Raw genomic sequence first — 19,222 nt, 5'->3', positions numbered from 1 at the left:
CTGTGTACAGGTGTAGGGGTATGCAAACAGCAGTCTGAAAATACTTGTTCTAAATTGATTTTGGCTAAGCCAGGCAGGAACGAAGATGATGTGACTCGAACGCTGGGATGAGATACATATCTCTGTGATATACAGTCACCTTGAGCAAAACAATTTCCATGGACTTCTGTGGCTCGTTTCCTAAATAAATAAATAAATAAATAGACAGATAAGTGAAATACAATTAAGAAAAGGAATTATAAGCCTTCCTTTTTCTGGACTGTGTTATTTAGTTGGGGAGCCTGGGAAGGATGTGTGTTGCCCACTACATAGGGCTGATCACAGTGGCTCCAGCTGGAGACCTAACTTAGGATCCCACCTACAGTGAATAATTGTGCTTGAAACATTGAAGCTTTCAATTGTCAGACCCTTCCCACCATTACCTCTCTTTATTTTACCAGCATCAGTAAGCATTGCCATCTCATCCGGGATTGGGGGGTGAAGTGATGAGATCTGCTAAAGGATATGTATTCTTTCCAGGGGGATTTAGGGAGGGTTGTAATGAAAAAGAGTATTTCTAACAGCAACTACCAACCGGTTGAGGAAATGACCAGTTGAAAACTTGCAAGCCAGGTTCCTTATTGTGAAAAGAAGCAAAGTATGCTGCAGAGTAATAAAAACAGACTGCTGATTACAGCTTTAGGCTGTTTCCTTGGCTTGTCTTTACCTCCACCACTGCCCAAGTATATAACTCTTTTCATTCTCTCTGTAGTTTATCTCAGTAGATAAATTAAAGCCACCAAATAAAGATGGCTGGGGAAAAAAAAAAACAAAACAAACCAAAAACAACAAAACACCAAGCAATGAGCAACAAGCTTCCTCTGATCTCTTTCTCCCTTCACCAAGCCTAACTACTTTCTCATTATTATGTACCCATTGGCACATCTGGGGGTGCTACCTTTTTGTTTGTGTTTTGGGTATTGTTTACAGCTCTGATTTGTCGGGCTGCATCCTAAGGTGATATATAAAGCCTGGTAGGGTTTTAGAAGGCCTTTCATGCTGGGAGAAACCCAAGGAAGCAGTTGCTGCAGAAGCAGAAAAGCATCAAGAGCCAAACTGCTTCGGACTCAGCCTTTGCAGGACAGAACTCCAATGTGTGTCGTGTTATTCCTGCCTATAAAAGACATGCCTGCTAGGTTCCCAGAGCTGCACCTTGCTTTCAAGGGAAAAAATAAGGGTACGGCTTAGGACAGACGTGCCCTTAGTTTTAACTGGGTGAAAACAAGCCTAAGTCAAACACCCTTGTGAAACATGGAATAGAAGTCTCTGCAGCGTTAAGCGCTTTACAGCAGGAGGATACTACTTAGACTATGTTTTCTATTAGCTTACACGCAGACAGCCCCCCAGCTTCTGTGACTTGTGGCACAGGTCCAGCTCAGCTCTCCACCTTCTGCTGTTATCATCTGTTAATCCGATGCAGAAGCGGCGAGACTCGGTACTGCCAGAGTTTTCCTGGCAAACGATTCTTTGGCCTCAAGCTAGCATCACTTTTTGATCCTGCAGTGTTCCTCAGAGTCAGAAGGCCTGATGCTCTGTGCAATTAATGCTCCAAGGGGATAAACAGCACCATTAAGCGATGTTTCCCATGCTAACTCACGGAGCTCTTTTATTTGTTTTCACGTGCAGCTAGCTGCCTGACCAGGTGTTCCCCATGAAGTCTTATCATTGTTGCAGTAGTTTGCACGTACGGCTAGACAGGGCTATTTAAATTCCAGAGTGTGTATTATGTACTGTCAGGAAAGAGCCCTGGTGAGTCATCGGGTAAGCTAGACCGGGAGCTCACTGTGGGATACTTTTAATGTAATTATATTTTATCCTTCTCTAACTGTTTCTATCAGACAATCTCAAGACACTTCACAGACATAGTGAACTGAGCCTTCGAATAACTATGTTTATTGACGATGTTATCTCATTTTACAGCTGGGGAGGTTTCGTGGCGCACGGGAAGCCCAGACGTTGTTGAGAAACGCTGCTGACCTCGGTGCAAGCAGCAATGCCCGGACAGGTTGTGCCCCTTAGCATGGCAGAGTGACTTGCCAGAGCAGGGGGCTAAAACTTTAAGCAGGTGGTGGAGTGGAAAACACCATCAGAGCTCTGCGTTACCGATAAATATCCACTAGCTGTAGCTTGATACAGATTCAGAGGAAAACTGCTCCTGTCAGACAGAGCCACAGATTGTGCCCCACAGGTGACTCCCGTTCTCTTAAGTGATGCCTGTCTTTACTGACTAGGCTAAGCCCAAGTCCTAGAACCACGCGCCTCTGGAGTTTAATCTCATTCAAATGCGGGATCCACCTGCCACCTAACTTTGCACTGTTCTCCATTTCCTGTAGTCACCAGGAAAGCACCATGATTAGATAATCATTACAAGGTACAGATGCAACATAGCAATTTTCCTGATACTCTATAACACATGTGACTATTACTCTTCAGCGGCTGGAGGCTGTATGATTCAGCCACTCGCGGCTAGATTTTCAAATAGCAAGAATAGCATCCATTCCCTGGACATAAGGTCAGGTCTTTTTTTCTAGCTCATTATTTCTGAAGGAGTAAGTGACTGGGACCGATGGCTAAACTGTGGTCTATAAACCATTGGTGATCCATGATACCATGCCGAGGAGACTGTTGGCTTTCCAAATGTCTATGCTGCTTCTACAGTGGCTTGCAAGGAAAGTTTGATACCAACAATCATAAACAGTGGCTTAAAGGAAGAGTAAATCACACCGGAATTAAGGTCCTTGGAATTATTCAGCGAGTGGGGCAGTTCCTTCACTTAAGCTGATACCCACAACGCAGCCAGTAAAAGCCGTGTGCTTAGTTGAAGCGTTGTTAGATATTCCCATGAAGTGCAGCACCAGCTCCTTTTGATGCTGCGAGTGGCTCGACTGCAGCTGGAGTTGAGACGTGGTGCCTGTAAAGTGAACGGGAACCGAAGTAATTACTCTCCTCCTGAAACACAAACGGGATGCTCTTCCCACGGACCGGTAAGGTAGATGTTGTTGGTTTTGCCAGCCCTAGAAGAAGTTATCCAGAGGCGGCTGCGTTCATAGCATGTTGCTGCTGAGGCAGACGACCAGCAGGACTTGAGGAGATGGCGATGGAAGCAAGGTGAAGGGCAGCCTTAACAAGCTCTCACCACCACGTTGTTAATTGCTCTCATGAGTGTCCCACAGAGGCCTTGTTCCGGCAGCGTTACTCACTTCCCATCCCGGTGTGGTGACATCATGAACTTGGGAAACGGCCTGTGATGTCAGAGCTGAGGAGGGGATGGCTGCAGGGACAGCTTGCTTCTCCTCTCCAGTGACTTTTTCTTAGGCAACGAGCCACATGCCCTCTGCTGGCTAAATTCTCCTTTTCCACTCGTGAACTGTGCTCAGCTCGACTTGCAGCTCTACAGCATCTCTCCAGCGCAACAGATGCCTCACCCCACAGCGGGGGTTGTTTGCACTTATCAGAGCACATCCAGGCAGAAAAGGGGTGTTGGGATGCTAATGCATCTGACCAGGGACGTTTCTGGCACACCAGACCTGAATTCCAGCGTGTGGCTCCCCATCAGATGACTACAAAAAGGATCTGATGCGGGTGGTGATGAGGGACAAGGTTCTCTGTGTCATCTGCACGAAGCGCTCACACCCTGAGGGCTGTCTACCAACACTGATCTTTTCAGGTTACGAATAGTACTGTTCTGAGTCGGTGCCTTTGGCTTTCTTCACCCTGCAGGAGTCCACCAACTCGAGAAGGATCAGATGATTGACACACCTTCTCAGCAATCTCTAAGGACAAGCATGGCCCTAAGCTCTCTATTTCCCCGCCGTGGTCTCCCCACCCCCGAGGATGAACCAGCAGTCCCCCAGTTCTCTTATCCCCCCAGATGTAATCCCACAGTCCCTACGTATGACCTGAGAAATCGGTAAAGACACTTTTCCATAAAGCTCAGCAAAGCAAGCAGACTGGTGGACATGGTAAGCTCTGTAACTTACACCAGCACACCTTGGTGGCAGTGGCACTCTGGTTTTCCTGCACTGAGCAAGCACAGGACTCCACCTACTGTCTCCTTCCCTTTCCCATCCCAGAAGCTTAATTATCCCTGAGCCACGTCATAGTCCTAAAACTTCGTAGTGGGCAAATGCTTCTTATCTTTTTCTTTCTTTTTTTTTTTTTTTTTCTTTTCTTTTCTAAAGCCCCAGAGAGAAATTGTTCCTTCTTTGCCCTCTACATACCTGTCATAGAAACGATCGATGTGATGAATAATCTTAGGACATGCCATCGTAGTTGTTCTTTTTAAACCCTGATCATTTTATATCCCTATTTTATATATGGTATCTATATTTGCTTTGCATTCCTTGAGTTTCTGAAGTATTGATAGAGTTGATCTTCTCCAGACAGTGACTGAATGCTTTTTCAAGTGTGACACTTCAGTTACGGCCGGTGCATAATAGGTTTAGTTCTTGGATATTCATTTGTGTTACTAACATATACAGTTAATCATTTAACTGCTATGGGGAGTATAGGATACTATCCCAGATGTGGGACTGGCTGGAAGTACAGTAAGAAAATATCTAGTGAGTTGTCCATGCTGAAGAGAGCAATTTATACTTCAGCCCTAAAGAATGTGGTGGGACAAGAATGCAAAATATATCCTCATATGAATTTGTAAATAAATTAGTAGATGCAGAGCTGTAAACTGAGTTCCAGTAAGATACAGCAAAGTGAAAAGCAGTTAGTGTTGGCACGAAGGTAAAACATCCTTCTAGTGCATCAGATAATTTATCACCATTACCCTTATACGGCAATATAAAAAGAGCATAAGGATGTTCTTTGTGCCTTCATAAAAGTTTAATCTACAACTTCGTCCCTGGGTCTAGTTCTGTCCCCAAACACTTTCTGACACATGGATCTGAGCTGGAGAGACACTCTCATGTTCAGTGTTCCAGCAAGACACATCATTTCAGTTAATGATTCAAAGGGAAAGAGCGATCACGAGTGATGTCCTTTTAATATATTTCTACTATTTTCCATATACTTATTTATTATGCTATTTTAGCAAAGTAGGACACTAGAGCCCTTTGCAGCTCTCGCCTCAGGCTCCACGTCACTTGGTGTTCACTCCAGGGACTGGTAGATTCACAAAAGCTGGTGCTTTGTAAGCGTGTGACTAGAGAGAACAAAACTAGGGGATAGCTCGCCAGATTCTCAGCAGATACGAGCGGGTTTTACACTGGGCCGCTCTGGAGTTCCCCGGTGTGCTCACAATCATTGAGGATCCAGGGTTCAGAGGAATAAGCAGACTGGCACTTGAGCAGCCTTGGTGTCTCCTTGGTGTCTCTCTTGCCTTCAGTTGCACAGGTAAATGCTGCTTTTATTCTGGTTACATCATCCTGTCACGGTCTTTATACACCGCGTGCTCTAAATTATACACCCTGTATCCTTTGCTCAGCGCTTTGCACGGCACGGAGCGCTGGTGCCTTTCAGTTCTAGCAAAATAACAATACTGCAGTGTAATTACCGGACAGGAACTCTGTCCAGATGCAGGCTGTCTGTCCCAGCATAGCCAAAGCAGGAACTTGGAAGGGGGTTGTGGGATTTGGCCCTCTGCAAATAATGGAAAGCCAGAACCCCTTACGCATGTGATAAAAAACAGAGGAACATTACAATATTTGTATTCACAGTGCAAACCATTTTCCATCTGTTAATACGACACTAACTCTAGTTTACATAGAAATGCAAATGTTTGTGGGTTTTTTTTTTACACTCGCTTCCTCCAAGCCTAATCCTATGCTAAACAACGACTGCTTCCAGTGAGTTCAGTGGAAAATGAGGATGCTCAGCAGCTTCTGGGAACAGACCTTTGGCTCTCAAATTCAGCATCATGCCATGCCACTCATTCTGAGTAAAAAAACTACGCTCCAGCAGAAGAAGGAAGTCTTTTAAAGTTGAAATATAATTGCTGCATAATCTCCATAGTTAGCAGGATGAAAGATTAAGTTCTAGATCACGGATCTGAGGTAGCAAAGCCCCAGAGACCTGATTCTGAATTCAGTTTTCAAGGATGTCATATGGATTTAAGATGCCTCGAGGTAGTACATGAAGCGCATGCCTTCGAGATGCCTCCTACCACTACTCCATCTCTGTGAAATGCATCAGTGAAGGTCATTCAGCTCTCTTGCTTAGCTGTGGACCTTTTGCGAAAGGGAAATATCAGAACAGATATGCTGATTGAACTTATGCCAGGGAAGGACTGGCCTCCAGCCTTCCCACAACCAGTTTGGGTTGCAGGCTTCCCATCCCTTTGTCTGGACCTTCTCCCAGGTATAGAATTATCCAGGCAACAGCCCCCTGGCAGGTCAACACCTGGATTTAGTTAGTCCTCAAGTAAATAGTTCTCGCTGATCAGAAAGTGAAGTGAGAGAAGAGCTCCTCTGGAGGGACTTTGATGTATTTTTAATGTACCTAATGCAGACAGCGAGTGTTTTAGCAATGGATATGATATTAACAGCTAAACTAATTGTGTACCAATTTGCTTTTCCTAAGTGCAATCTTAAATGTTTGTACAATCAGCGTGGAATAAATTATTAAGTTTCTCTAATCCTTCTTGCCATTCTTGCTAATGATCAATATTTATGATACAAAATGATTTTTTTGAAGAGCATCAAGCTTCCCTGGGTCTCCTGAGTGCCTGCCTTTTCCACATCTTGTGCTTCCTGACCTGTGAACAGCCTAAGTTAGGCTTAACACAGCTTTCACTAGGGAAAATAAATATTGGCTGCGATGCAGGTGTCAGGAGGGGACAGGTGTCTGTGTTATAAAAGAGCCTTTGATCAAAACTGACATCAGGGAGACAGAGATGAGGAAAAAAACCTAGGAAGGTCTCAGTGAACTGTGACAATGGTGACAAAAAACAGAGAAGAAAACAGATAAAGCATATGTCTTCTGCTTTGCAGCTTTTCAGATGCGCTACAAATTCATCAGTTCTGTAATTCTTCAGTTCTGTGGCACAACAAATGTGTCTCGGTCTTCCATGCCGTGTGTAAAACAGTTTTCGGAAGCGTGGCTCCAGTGCTAAAGGGGTTGGTTCACGGCTCCAGCGCTGCTCCAGTAATGGACATACTGGCCAGGCTAAATGATTGATTTATTAGCGCTGTTCAGTCTGTCACGTACCTCTTCACATAGCTAAGGAGACGCAAAAAATTAAAAAGCTCTAGAACCAGTTGCTGTTCTTCTTCTTCCCTGACCTGGAAATGACTGGGATAATATTCAAAGGCAACTGTTTGAGTTGCAATTTAGATTAAAGCTAATATTTCAAATTAATACCCAAATGCAAACCGGTCCATCAATGACTATTGCTATTAACTTCATTGCACTCTCTTTACAGAAGGAAAGTTAAATACTGACAGGTCTGGCATCTCAGAAGGGAAGTGAGAATCTTGGGGCTTCGGTTTTCAAACATAAGGAAGATTTGTCTTTCCCTTTCTTGCTTTTTTGCTGTTTCTCAATATAATTGAGAATTCTCCACCAAAATATATTGTAACAATTTTTCACTAGATACTTTCTGGTTTGTGCATCATTCGTATCTATTTTAAATGTTCCTGAGATAGTTCAAATGACATACAGCTGCCTTCCTCACCCAACAATGCCTACTCCTTTCATGTTTCAAATGCAGTGCAACCACAGCGCTGAGCTGATGGGAGAATTATAGTCCTGGAAACAGACTGCGATGTCATAAAAATAAGATCTTGTTGCCTGATCAGTGGGATAGATGGTGCTGCACCACTTACAAACTGAGTCACTTTAGAAAAGACAGATGAAGCATTTACAGAAGAGACGGGTCATCTCCATGGTTTTTCTTTACACTATGGAACATCCTACTTAGTCTTATTATTAGCAACAAAGAGAGAGTGCAGTAGTTTTTCTTTTTGTAACTGTGGTGCTCACAGGTGGTGAGCTGTAAGACCCACAGAAAGCCTTGGCTTGGTATTTACAGTGAAGGAGAAAGGAAACGAAAAGCTGTTCAATGCATGAGCTGAGAGCTCAGACCCGACAGGCTCCAAGCATCTTTTGTTCAGGAAATTCCTTTTTGTATGAGGCGCTTCGATTCAGAGATTTTGATCCCGTGCTCACCTCCCCCAAAGCACCTACTCCCAGGAAACAAAACCACAACTCGGCTTCGTTCTGCTTTTTTTTTGCTTATAACACGATGTGGCCGGTTGTAAGAGAGCTCTTTAAACCTACACTGTGTGCTGAGGCAGTTCAAACCATTACTGCCCTACAGATGTCATTCTGAGCGTGGTAGCCTCCAGCACGTGGGAGATCGCAAGCGTCACATTCTAGTCTTGTACAGGACGGATTTTACAGCCGTGAGTGGGCGTCTGGAAAATTGCTGGTTCCTCTGCTCATGTCCCGTGTCTGCGAGGATGCACGTTACATGCTGGCTTTCCATCCCTGGATAAACACGCACTGCCTCATCTCTCCTGTGCCCCCAGGTGATGGGGAAGGAATACCATGGTGGGAAAGGAGGAGCAGACTGGTTTAGGGATCTGGGTTCTCGTGTTTTAGTGCACCGTGTAGGATTTGCAGCTGGCAAAAACTCCGTAAGCTGCCAGTGCCCTACCAGCCCCCCGTGGAGCCCCTGGGGAGCTGTGGCCTTGGGTGCAGAAGAGCTTGTCAGAGCCATCATTAGAACATACCTTCCCCATCACTCATCCCACCCTCAGCTCTCGAGACAAAAATGCTAAAAAATACACTAGGGAGAGCATTCGGTTTCGTTCTCCGCAGGGTTAAACACACGGTTTTCATAAACTGGCAGATGAATTCCTTCTTTTTTTTTTTTATTGCTTTACACTGATTTGCCATATTCTTATTTATGATTTTTGCTGGGTGTAGTTATTTACTTTTCCTTGTAGAATTTTTATCAACATTCAGATACTCATAGAACATCTTTTTTTGTTTATTTTACTTATTCATTTTTATTTACCGTGAACAAAGTAGTATTTAAATACTGCTGCATGTGGAGATGACGTGTTGCTTCTGGGCCCAGAAAACTGGAGGTACGGAGTAAGAGATTTCATAGCCGTTAAATAAAAGAGAAGGGGGCAAAAAGGGAGAAATCATTGTTCTTCTGCTTAATATAAGGTAAGCACAGGGTTAAAAAAATTTCCTTCGTGAACTGAAGACAGGACAGTGCTAATCAAGTGCTGGAAGATTAACTTGAAGGAAGTGACTTGTAATTATAATTTTGCTGTCCATTAACGTCTTACCTGGCGGGCTGTGAACGGCAGGATGGAAGCTGGTGGTGAATTCTGTTTTATGGAAGCTATGTCACTCAGCAAAGTCTTACGGAAGATAGCACAAGGTTGTCATGACTGACTCTTCAAAGAGAATTTCCTTTCTGGTATGTGTATTGGGTAGCTAAAGCTAGTGAACGGGTTATTTCCTCTAAGCCTCTCTTGCCAAAAGCTGAAGCAATTCAAATCAAAATATAAGTTTTAAAGCTAGCGATGGATTTCTCCTGTTATTCAAGACAACAGCTAAAAGCTGAATTTGTGGCAGGGTCTGGGAATGCGAAAGTGAGCTTTTGGAGGAACGGGTAATAGCTTTTTCTAGACAAATTCTGTTAAGCTTTCAGCTGTGAGAATAGCTGCAAGAAAATTGCCGTGAGCTTTAAAGGAGGGATCCAGAGATATGGACCTGAGGCTGGGTGTCATGTGCTGCTGTTCTCAAAAACTATGGGAATTACTTACTTTCATAAAAGCAATAAAAAAAGCTGCCAGACTCCTTCCTCCTTCTGCAGCTACATGCATGCCTTTTGAAGTATGTTGTGAATTTCCTGGATATGAGAAAGATATTTACAAAGCATCAACTGCTTGCTCAGGAATGGAAAATGTAAGCCCCCGGGGACAGCTTAATAAATGGCAAAAACCTCATACTCCTTACTCCTGTGAGTGCGAGAGCCATCAAATTACCCAGCTTCAGTGGCTGCGGCAGGAGCCTCCTGGCAGGAAATCCTGTTGCGCAAATCTGTTTCCTTGTTGCTTCCTGTGCTGTAATTTTTTTCAGAAACAATCCATCTTTTGAATGCTGTGAAGGACTTGGGGAACTGAGTTTTTGCTGTGTCTTGATTTATTCTTTGCTTGACTTTTCTCTCGGGTCCTTTTGAGAAATCCTAAAGCCAAGCTTGCTCTCTCCAAGATGCTCTTTCTGCTCACTCTGGAAAATTTGTAAGTATTGAATTGGGAGCTGATTTTTCTGTGACTCAGCAATTGAGTCTTCTTGTGAACAGAGCACAGATGTGAAAGAGGTGCTGATAAAGGAGGAATGCATTGAATTGTGACAATGCAAAAGGCAGTGAGAAAACGCAGGAGTTCCCATCGGTCCGGATAAAGAAGTTCTTCAGGGCAGTAGAGCAGATTTTCCTCACAGCTTTTGAAGTTGTGCCGCTCCGATAATTGCTCAGATGTGCCTGGGATGCCTGAGACTCCTTTCTTTGGCGCAAAAGGAAAGATGAGTTGCTTCTGTATATGCCACCGTATACCTCACGGTGAAAGGACTGTGATCTTTTCTGGTTTTACATATACACGCGCATACATACACATGTAAAGAGATATATAAAAAACAATATATATGTATACTTTATATATATATAAAAAAATAAGCTGCTATCTACTGAATCACTGCTCTAAGTAACTGCTGAGGACGTAAAAGTACGCATGTGACAGACGCATGTCCACCTTGTTCGATAGTTGTATTCTCCAGTAGCCCAAATAGGCTTATAGCCCAAACGGCCTCATAGCCCAAACTCCCTGAAGAGCAGTGACGTTGGTGGTACACCGTGTGCCGTGGTCACATTAAATAGTACTTCTGGATGCTTTAGATTCAAATGCAAGTGTTGCCGTGTTGTGAATGCATTGTAGACTGCCACGGAGCTACAGAGTTTGTAAAATAAAAGCAGATGCCCAGTTTATCCTGTTACAAGATGGCTGGCCCACATAGAGAGAGAGAGAAATAAAAGCAGCATTCCTCTAACAAACTCAAACTAGTAAAAAAGAGGCCCTTAGAGCTGCAGAGCTACTTTTCTTGTTGAAAATTTCTTGCATGTCTAGGCTTCTAAATCCAGTTAGGCCTTTAGGAACGGCCATGAAACAAGAGTAATTACCCTGGCTGTCTACAGCCTCTGCTCCAGAGGCTCATCTGTAATCTTGCATTGATAATGGCTAGTGAAATCGTAAACGTAGGTCTTCCATCTTAAGGCCACAGTTAATCTTTTTAAAAAGTACTAGTCCATAAAGCAGTTCTCCAGTAAATTAATCGGTCACCAAGAAAAAAAAAACAACAAACCAACAAACCCCCAAAACCCCAGGGACTGCAGAAATTACGGCACTGAATTTTTAAAATGCAGTAGCAATTCTCGTGATTGCTCAAGAATATTATGCTCTTGCTCCTGCCCTCATCTTAGTAAGACCCACTGCTGTTCGTCTTGCCTAGATACGGCTCATTCATTTAGCACGATGCATGCCAGCACGTATTACATTCTGAGACACCTATGCAATACACCGATCTCTTCAGACTGCGAAGATATACTTTCACCGACATCGATTTTTGCGCTTATCAAGCCAAATGAAAAATCCTACCAAAGCAGAATGCAATTTACTTTTTAATAAAACTTAAATGGAAGTCAATATATCACCGAAAATCTCTTTTCAATGTGGTAGTAATTAAAGCTATATATTACTGGAAGCATTAAAACTTTAATACATTTTCACGTATATTTATGTAGCTTATATTTAATCTTTGTACTCGCAGCAAGAGCCTCAAGAATGATTCCCCAGCCCCCTTTTCTCCCTCCCTCCCCTTCTCCCTGTGTGAAAGGTATAGATAATATTTACAAAGCCATGGAAATTGAACAAGATTTAAAACTTATTAGCAGTAATTCATATAATTATCATATTTGATAAATTTACCTTCAACTAAACATGCAGAAATAAATGTTTCATTAAGAATGATGAATATTTATGTTTTTCCACCTCCTACCTTTGCATGCTTTACAAATATTTGCATATGAAGACACTGTTTTGTCTTATAACAAAGAACAAACACCTAAGGAGAGAAAAAAACCCAAATCTATAATCTCACATGTACAGTACAACTTCTAGTACTAGAAAAGTTTAGCTAACAGACATCATGAATCGCCATGAATCAATTCCATGTCCACATAGAAATAGTTTAAGTGGAAAGCTAGATTCTCCTCATGTTACAAATCAGCAGGTAGCTGGGCGGGGGAGGATTTGTTTAAATACGGCGGAATCTATAGAATTTTCAATCAGTATTACATTCATCTATACAAATTGCTTAGTTCTACAGACAATTTATGTACCCGGATAATTCTTTTCAATGCTTTTTTCCAGGCAAACATTGTCTTTAGGATGGGACAATCTGCTTTGGAGGTTATGGTCCTTTGGTTACGCATAGGTGTTCAGACTGATTAAACTACATAATATTTATGGTCTTAAATTTCTAAGCAGAAATTATAGTTCCTTACCAAAGAAAACACAAAAGTGCTTACCTGTCATGTTTTGACCTTCAACTATTGGGGTTTTTCATGCATTTAAAAGCTGCATTTTACAGTTGTCATTTATACAGTGTCAAAATTTCAAAATGTATATCAGCATTTATCTGGTCAAAAAGCACATAGCGTCATTGTATCACAGTATGGGAGAAAGCTTTTTATGAAATTACTAGAAATGGATGCTACCGTCCAAGGTTCTATCATAAATCTAGACAAAGCTAACAAATAACATTTTGTTTCAGGAATGAATGCTCCAAGTCATGATGTAATGACATTCAGGTTCCTCCCAGCCTGGTTCTTGTTGCCAAGGTCATACCCTGGGCAGTAATTTACAGCATGATAGTTGTGCTCAGAATGGGGGACAAAGTATGGAATAGCAGTCACAAATGCAGGACAGCAGATCTTGGGTCTTACTAGCATGCTGCAGGTATAGGACAAAGGCAAGATAAAGGTGATGAGCAATTCCCAGCATATCTAACTTCCAGATAAAGCCTAAAAGGTTTTTAATTTGCATGCCACAACTCTGTTGTCAACCTGCAACTGTTGCCTGATGGCAAAACATCTGATGCAAATGAGTAGTTGACTTAGAAATGCCAAATTTAAATATGTATGTGCTCCAAAGTGGTAGGATAGCGCTCGAATTGCTAGTCCTCATAGGCATGCAAAACAGCAACAGATTAAAAGGGAAAAAAATAAACCACACAAAAAAAGCAAGCCGTAATAATGACAGCCCCTTGCAGAAGAAATTTGTTGTGCCTATGGTGTCTAATCTGTGGTTTGCAGATATCTGAGAATGTGTAGATTACTTCTAAAGGATTTACATTATCAGTATTTAGCTAAGAAAAACAAAGGTATTTTCTCCTCTACAGGAATTCTTCATAAAGGACTCTACACCCCCACTAGAGAAAAAAAAAAAACAAAAAACAACAAACAAAATCAGAAAAGGTTGAAAAGCACTGTACAAAACAGAAGTTTTCAAGCTTCTATTCTTTACTTGTATACTACAATAAGAGTAGTGCGATTACACAGGCAAAGCCATTTAGCTATCTGAGAAGCAGTATGTTTACAGTAACTCCCAGCTTTCCACTGGTGTCAATAAAACCACAAGCACAGCAGTAGATTACCAGCGAGAGTGTGGCAATACTTTTTACAGTAAACATAGTTATAGAGCATTAGTTTCCACATTTCGAACAGAAAGAAGGTTTACCATCAGCAGGGACAATATTGTATGCTTCTGACCTTAATGTTTGGGCGTTTTGGTTTGGGTTTTTAAACAGGAAGAATTTCAGTTTCGATACAATATTCTTATTAATACTTGATCAAATTTTCTTGAACTGCTTCTTGTTCTCATGTGTTTTTATCTTTAGCTGTATTTCTCAGGATAAAACTTGAATTTCAGCTGGTATATATCTTAAACACAGACTTACAAAATATTTGAAATGAAAAGGTACTTCTAAGTTTGCACTGTGAAATTAACAGGCAGGAAGGTAACACAGGGTGGTTCTAGCTTGGGGAAGAGAAAGGACTTGAATTCTTCTGTTATAAATTATAGCAACCTTGGACGTAAGAATAATTTTGTGTTGTTTTTGAATGCCTTTTGTTCATTATCAGACTAAATGTGGCCTGTGAATTGCTTATCTCATACCCTACTGCAACCCAGACAGCTATTATGCCCATCTGTTGTTTTCTTTTGAACTCTGGAAACAACTCCTGTATGCATCAAGTCTGTGACTGCTTTTCATTTGTCTTCTACTTTTAAACTTTCAGGATTTACCATAAAAAGCAGTTGTGATTTCATTTTCCTTTCTAGACCACTGCCTTAAGGGAAACAAATGTTTAAAGGAAACTTGTCAATAAAATATAGCTGGTAAGTCAAGTGATGTGCATGTTGATCCTGCTAGTATTAAAAAATCTATTTAGCAATAATAGTAGAGCAAGTTACTATATTAGTTTCAAACTGTGCATGAAAATTGGTCTGGAATTGTCCCCTCTCCACCTTCCCCTCCCCCCAAAAAGTTAGCAAATGAAAGAAGTAAAGGGTCTATTGGGAGCAGAAAATCTTAAGCAAAGGGCTTCTGCTCCATAGGAGCATCATACGTGGCAGTAGATGGACACATATGTTTTAGTTCAAATGGCTAACAAATATCCTTTGGCTTGACTGAAAGGTGTTTCTCAAGGAGGTCTTTAATTCTCATAAATCATACAATGAGAAGTCAGGGAGTCCTCTTCAAATTTCTCAATTAACAGTTAAGTAATCTCAGAATGACAACTGTTTAACTGCCTCAATCTATCCAATTACACTGGTAATATAGTTCTCCTGAAGGGTTGCTATATGTGGCAGGAATACATCAAGATGTTTCCCCAGTTAACGGAAATATTGCCAGTGGAGTAGCAGACCATAAAATTATGTCAATGCTAGCAGTCATTCTCTTGACAAGGCAACTAATGTTTTTACTTCTGTTATGTAGGTCATATCTGCTCAAGAGCAATAACTTTCTGCTTGACTGCCTAGCTGTGTGTCACCCAGGTACTCTTCCAGGAAAAGTACAGGATGAGCAAATGTATTTCTGCAAGGGAGTACCGTTTACCATCTGGTATGCATTGTTTGAGTCCTATTACAAATTTTACAAATAACTTGTATATTCTTCTTAAAAACAGAAAGCTTTTGAGCTTTCCCTTATTATTAATGCAAACCTACCAATAGACTGTTATCATTTAAAGCTGATTCGCGAGAGAAAAGGCTTAAGCCTTCCTATTCCTGCTTTGATCAAAAGCAGACCTTTGAAACTGTCAACGTGAAATCAGCAGTGCTTGCTTAGAGAAGAGAAACCCTGCATGTTTGAGATGATGTCATTTAGAGGCACTGTCAGGGCAAGCGGCCCAATAGACAGAATTCCAGAGTAGAAGATTAAAGACCATGACTGATTCGGGGCAGTCCGAACAGGAGCGAGCACATACAAGAGCTGACGCTTTAATTTACTAGAAGGATGGTAGGTCAGATCTGGGAAAATTTGCCAGCATCGGTACGGATGGTGTTATCCTCCCCATGAGTCAATATTCCAAGCTTTTTCCTTAAGGATACGGTATTCACTGAAAAATGTCATTGGTCAAAGAAACAGGGAATGGAGTATGCTCACAGGCATCCGGCTTTCTACAATAACCTCTAGTCTCATCCCCATTCCCCAAATCTTTTGAAACATCCCTTCAGACAGCAATATCAGAAGGCACTTGGTCATTGTGCTGTGGATGAAAGGAATCCGGTTACCTGCTAGTGTGCCTTCAGCAACTTTACAGAACATCTTTCTGTAACAGCAGCAGTTGCATAGAACGGAAAGCTCTCTGAAGAAATCATTGCCTGAATAACTGCACGCTGTATTTTCTGCTTTGTTTCAGAGCTGCTAGTAACGTGCAAAGTGAGAGTGGTTTCGCTTTGTGTCTTAGGGGAAATCTTGGTAACGGCCTCAACCAATTGTTAAAAGCCACAAATCAGGAAGCTGAAATGACAGAATACTTTAGTCGTAGTCGTGTGCAGAAACAGACTAGTCAGGAAGCTGAGTACAGAAATCTAATTAATATAACCACTGCAAACTTAAACTTGCAGGATGCTGAAGTACACAGTAAACATAGCAGAAACAGTGCGGTTTCCTCCCAGCTCTACAAACTTCTGGCAATGCCTACATATTACACAGATATACTGGAAATACCCTACAGAGAAAATGGATAATGTAATCTAAAAGAGGGTTTTTTTCCTTTCTCACAGCTTGACAATAGAGTCGATAGATTAGATCTTTCCGTTAAGTAACATGCAATAATAGTTGTTTTGTTTATTTTGAAGCAATTTGTAATTCTCTGTCTACTAAAGGAATGTTAATTTTGACACCTTTTTTGCCAAGCACTCCAAACAATATGCAACAGTTAAACCACTGCAAAGTTGTGTCTGCCAACATCACTTTGAAGAGATGCCTGGACATGTTGTGTGAGAAAACCTTAATAAACAGAGCTGAATGCAAAAATTCAGTACAGTAAGAATTATTTTAAAAAGCACTATTGAGGTATAACAGACATATTTTGAAAAGATTTTTATTAATAATGTATCTGGTTGTAGTTAATTGTCATAGTAGCTTGCACTTTTTTCACACAATGAAACTTTCCATAGTCTCCTATTTTTGCCCTACACTCAGATTGGAAAGGTCACTGCAAAAAGCTGTCAGAACTGTACGTCCTGTTGATTTACTCACTCTTTTGTTCTGGTAAAATATGTGCTTGTGAGCAGCAACCCAGTTTTGAAGGACTGCACTTTAGTTTTAGTGCTGCAGTGGCAATAACTATGGGACCAGCCAGAAAGACAGCTATTTAGTGTACTCATTTGTTTTGCCAGCATCTACAATTCTTTTCCAGCAATTTTATTTCACAGTAGTGCTGCCCTCTGAATTATAGGGGGGGGGGGGGGGGGGGGACGGGACACACACCAAACCAACAAAAAAACCTAGATATGCCTGTCCATGTGCAGAACTTTTTTCTGCCTCATGAATTGTTTGTTGACCCTAAATTCAAAGCTCATAATTTCTACCTTTCCTTCTTCCATCTATAAACTTGAAAGTAGCATATCTTGTCCTGCACAGGCATGTTGCAGAGAAAGATACTGGGTTTTATAGCATAACTATGGTTATGGAGAAATGTAATAAGTTTGAGTGTCAACTACTAAACCATTCATAGGATTTAAATCACAGCCTCTTACATGCATTGAATCTCTTAGGCAAGAAAAATTCCAATCACACTGTCACACTCTGCATTCAGCCAAGTGTCCTATTTTGTGAAATGCCGATAGAAGGCTGGGGTGGGGAGGGATCGCAAACAGCTTACGAAGCTGCAGAACAAATTTCAAGTGACACATTTACGAAGTAATGCAAACCACAATACACAGCTAAGAAAAGAAGGCGAGAAATGTTTTTCCTGGCTATGAAGTCATTGTCAATTTTATAGCTAGTGAAAAGAATAGAAGGCAGAAGGCTTAATCTTTGAAGAGGTAAGGGTGAATTCGATATTGAGATGAAGTACTTTTAAGTCAAAATACTTTGTCATAGTATAACTTTATGTGTGTTTTTTGCATCCAGTAACTCATTGAATCCAAAGGTATTTGAGAATCATTTCTAACTGCTCTACTAAAGTGTGAATTATGCACCTCTGAAAGTTCTGTGTAACTGCAAATGAAACCAGTAACAATTTGTTTGCAGTTTCAGCACTTTAGCTGCTCTGTATATTTATCAGAAGCTGAATTCTGTGTATCATTGGGTGCTACACACAAAGAACAAAAAGCAAACAAGCCTGTCCACCCACCTCCCCCATTTTCATCTCTTCAGCAAAGTGTACTGAATTATACCATATATCCACACTTTGTGGGAGAAACTCTAGGACTGCTGTGTCAAAAGTTCAGTGAAAGCTTTTTCCTGCTGACTTCTTCAGTCTTGAGAATAAGTAGTGCATTTAAGTCTTTCTCTGGGATTCTAGGTTCTGCTCCGAAACACTGCACCCACTTTGGAAAAAAAAAACAACAAAAAACCATCATAGTAAATTGCAGTTCTTCTGAGGTATCCAGGTGAGGAAATTTGTAAAGAGCTGCATTTAGTTTTCATCTGCACAGCTATATAAATATGTGGTAAAACTGAACATTAATTTTCTTGGTAAATATTTTTATTCTTTATTATACTTAACTAGGTAGTTTCTTCCTTACTGGAAAAAATATTTCCACGTATGGTTCAGGAGAGGGCAACTTTCAAAGAATTTAAGTATTTTAAAATCTTTTATTTAAAAAAATCATACTATAGAATTGAGACCTTTTCCCAAACGATGTTTGACATTGCCTATAATCTTTGTATTTTAAATTTGTTACAAAACGCACTGCCATCTCAAACTTGGAACACGTTTTAATTCTCTTCAAGACCTAGGTGACTTGTTGCACGAAGGCGTAGATTTCGGATCAGAAGTGCAGCCTCCCGTTCCAAGCCCTAATCTTTAACGAGAGATCCTGCCCTTTCTGCCACATTTCGGCAGCGGTTGTTAATTGGGCTGAGACGTGATGGTATGTACGCTTAGGCGAGCAACTCCGTGCTGGGCGTCATCCTTCTGGACGCAGGCATTGCCCTGCATTTCTCAAGGTTTCCTTCCTTTCTCTGAAATCCCGTGCTTCCTCAGGAGGCTGCTGCCAGGTGGTACCCAAGGACTTGTGTGAAGGCTCGGGAGGAGCTCAGGCGTGCCGTAGCCTCCTTGCGTCCCCTATCCTGACGCTTCCCGAAGGAAATATTTAATCCTTCGATCACGATCTCCCCCCCTTGGCAGAAGCCTCGAGGGACGGGGGGAAGAGGCCTTCGCCTTCCCGCCTGCCTACCTGCGGCTTCGTTCTCCCTCCCGTCGTCCCTCCCGGGGCGTCCGCGTCGCCAAGCGACGCCCAAAATGGCCGCTCCGGCGCCAGGCACACCGGGAGTCGTAGTGCCGGGGCCCGCGCGTCCCTCGGCCCGTCCCCGGACGGGGGACTCCATTTCCCAGGAGGCACCGCGCGGAGGAGAGCGGCGCTAGGGAGGCCGCTCCGGGGAAGGGCTGAGGGAGGGGATTTACCTGCGGGGAGGA

Source organism: Accipiter gentilis, chromosome 1 (assembly GCF_929443795.1).
Source record: "Accipiter gentilis chromosome 1, bAccGen1.1, whole genome shotgun sequence".
Taxonomy (NCBI): domain Eukaryota; kingdom Metazoa; phylum Chordata; class Aves; order Accipitriformes; family Accipitridae; genus Astur; species Astur gentilis.
Note: the sequence above shows the minus strand (reverse complement) of the source record.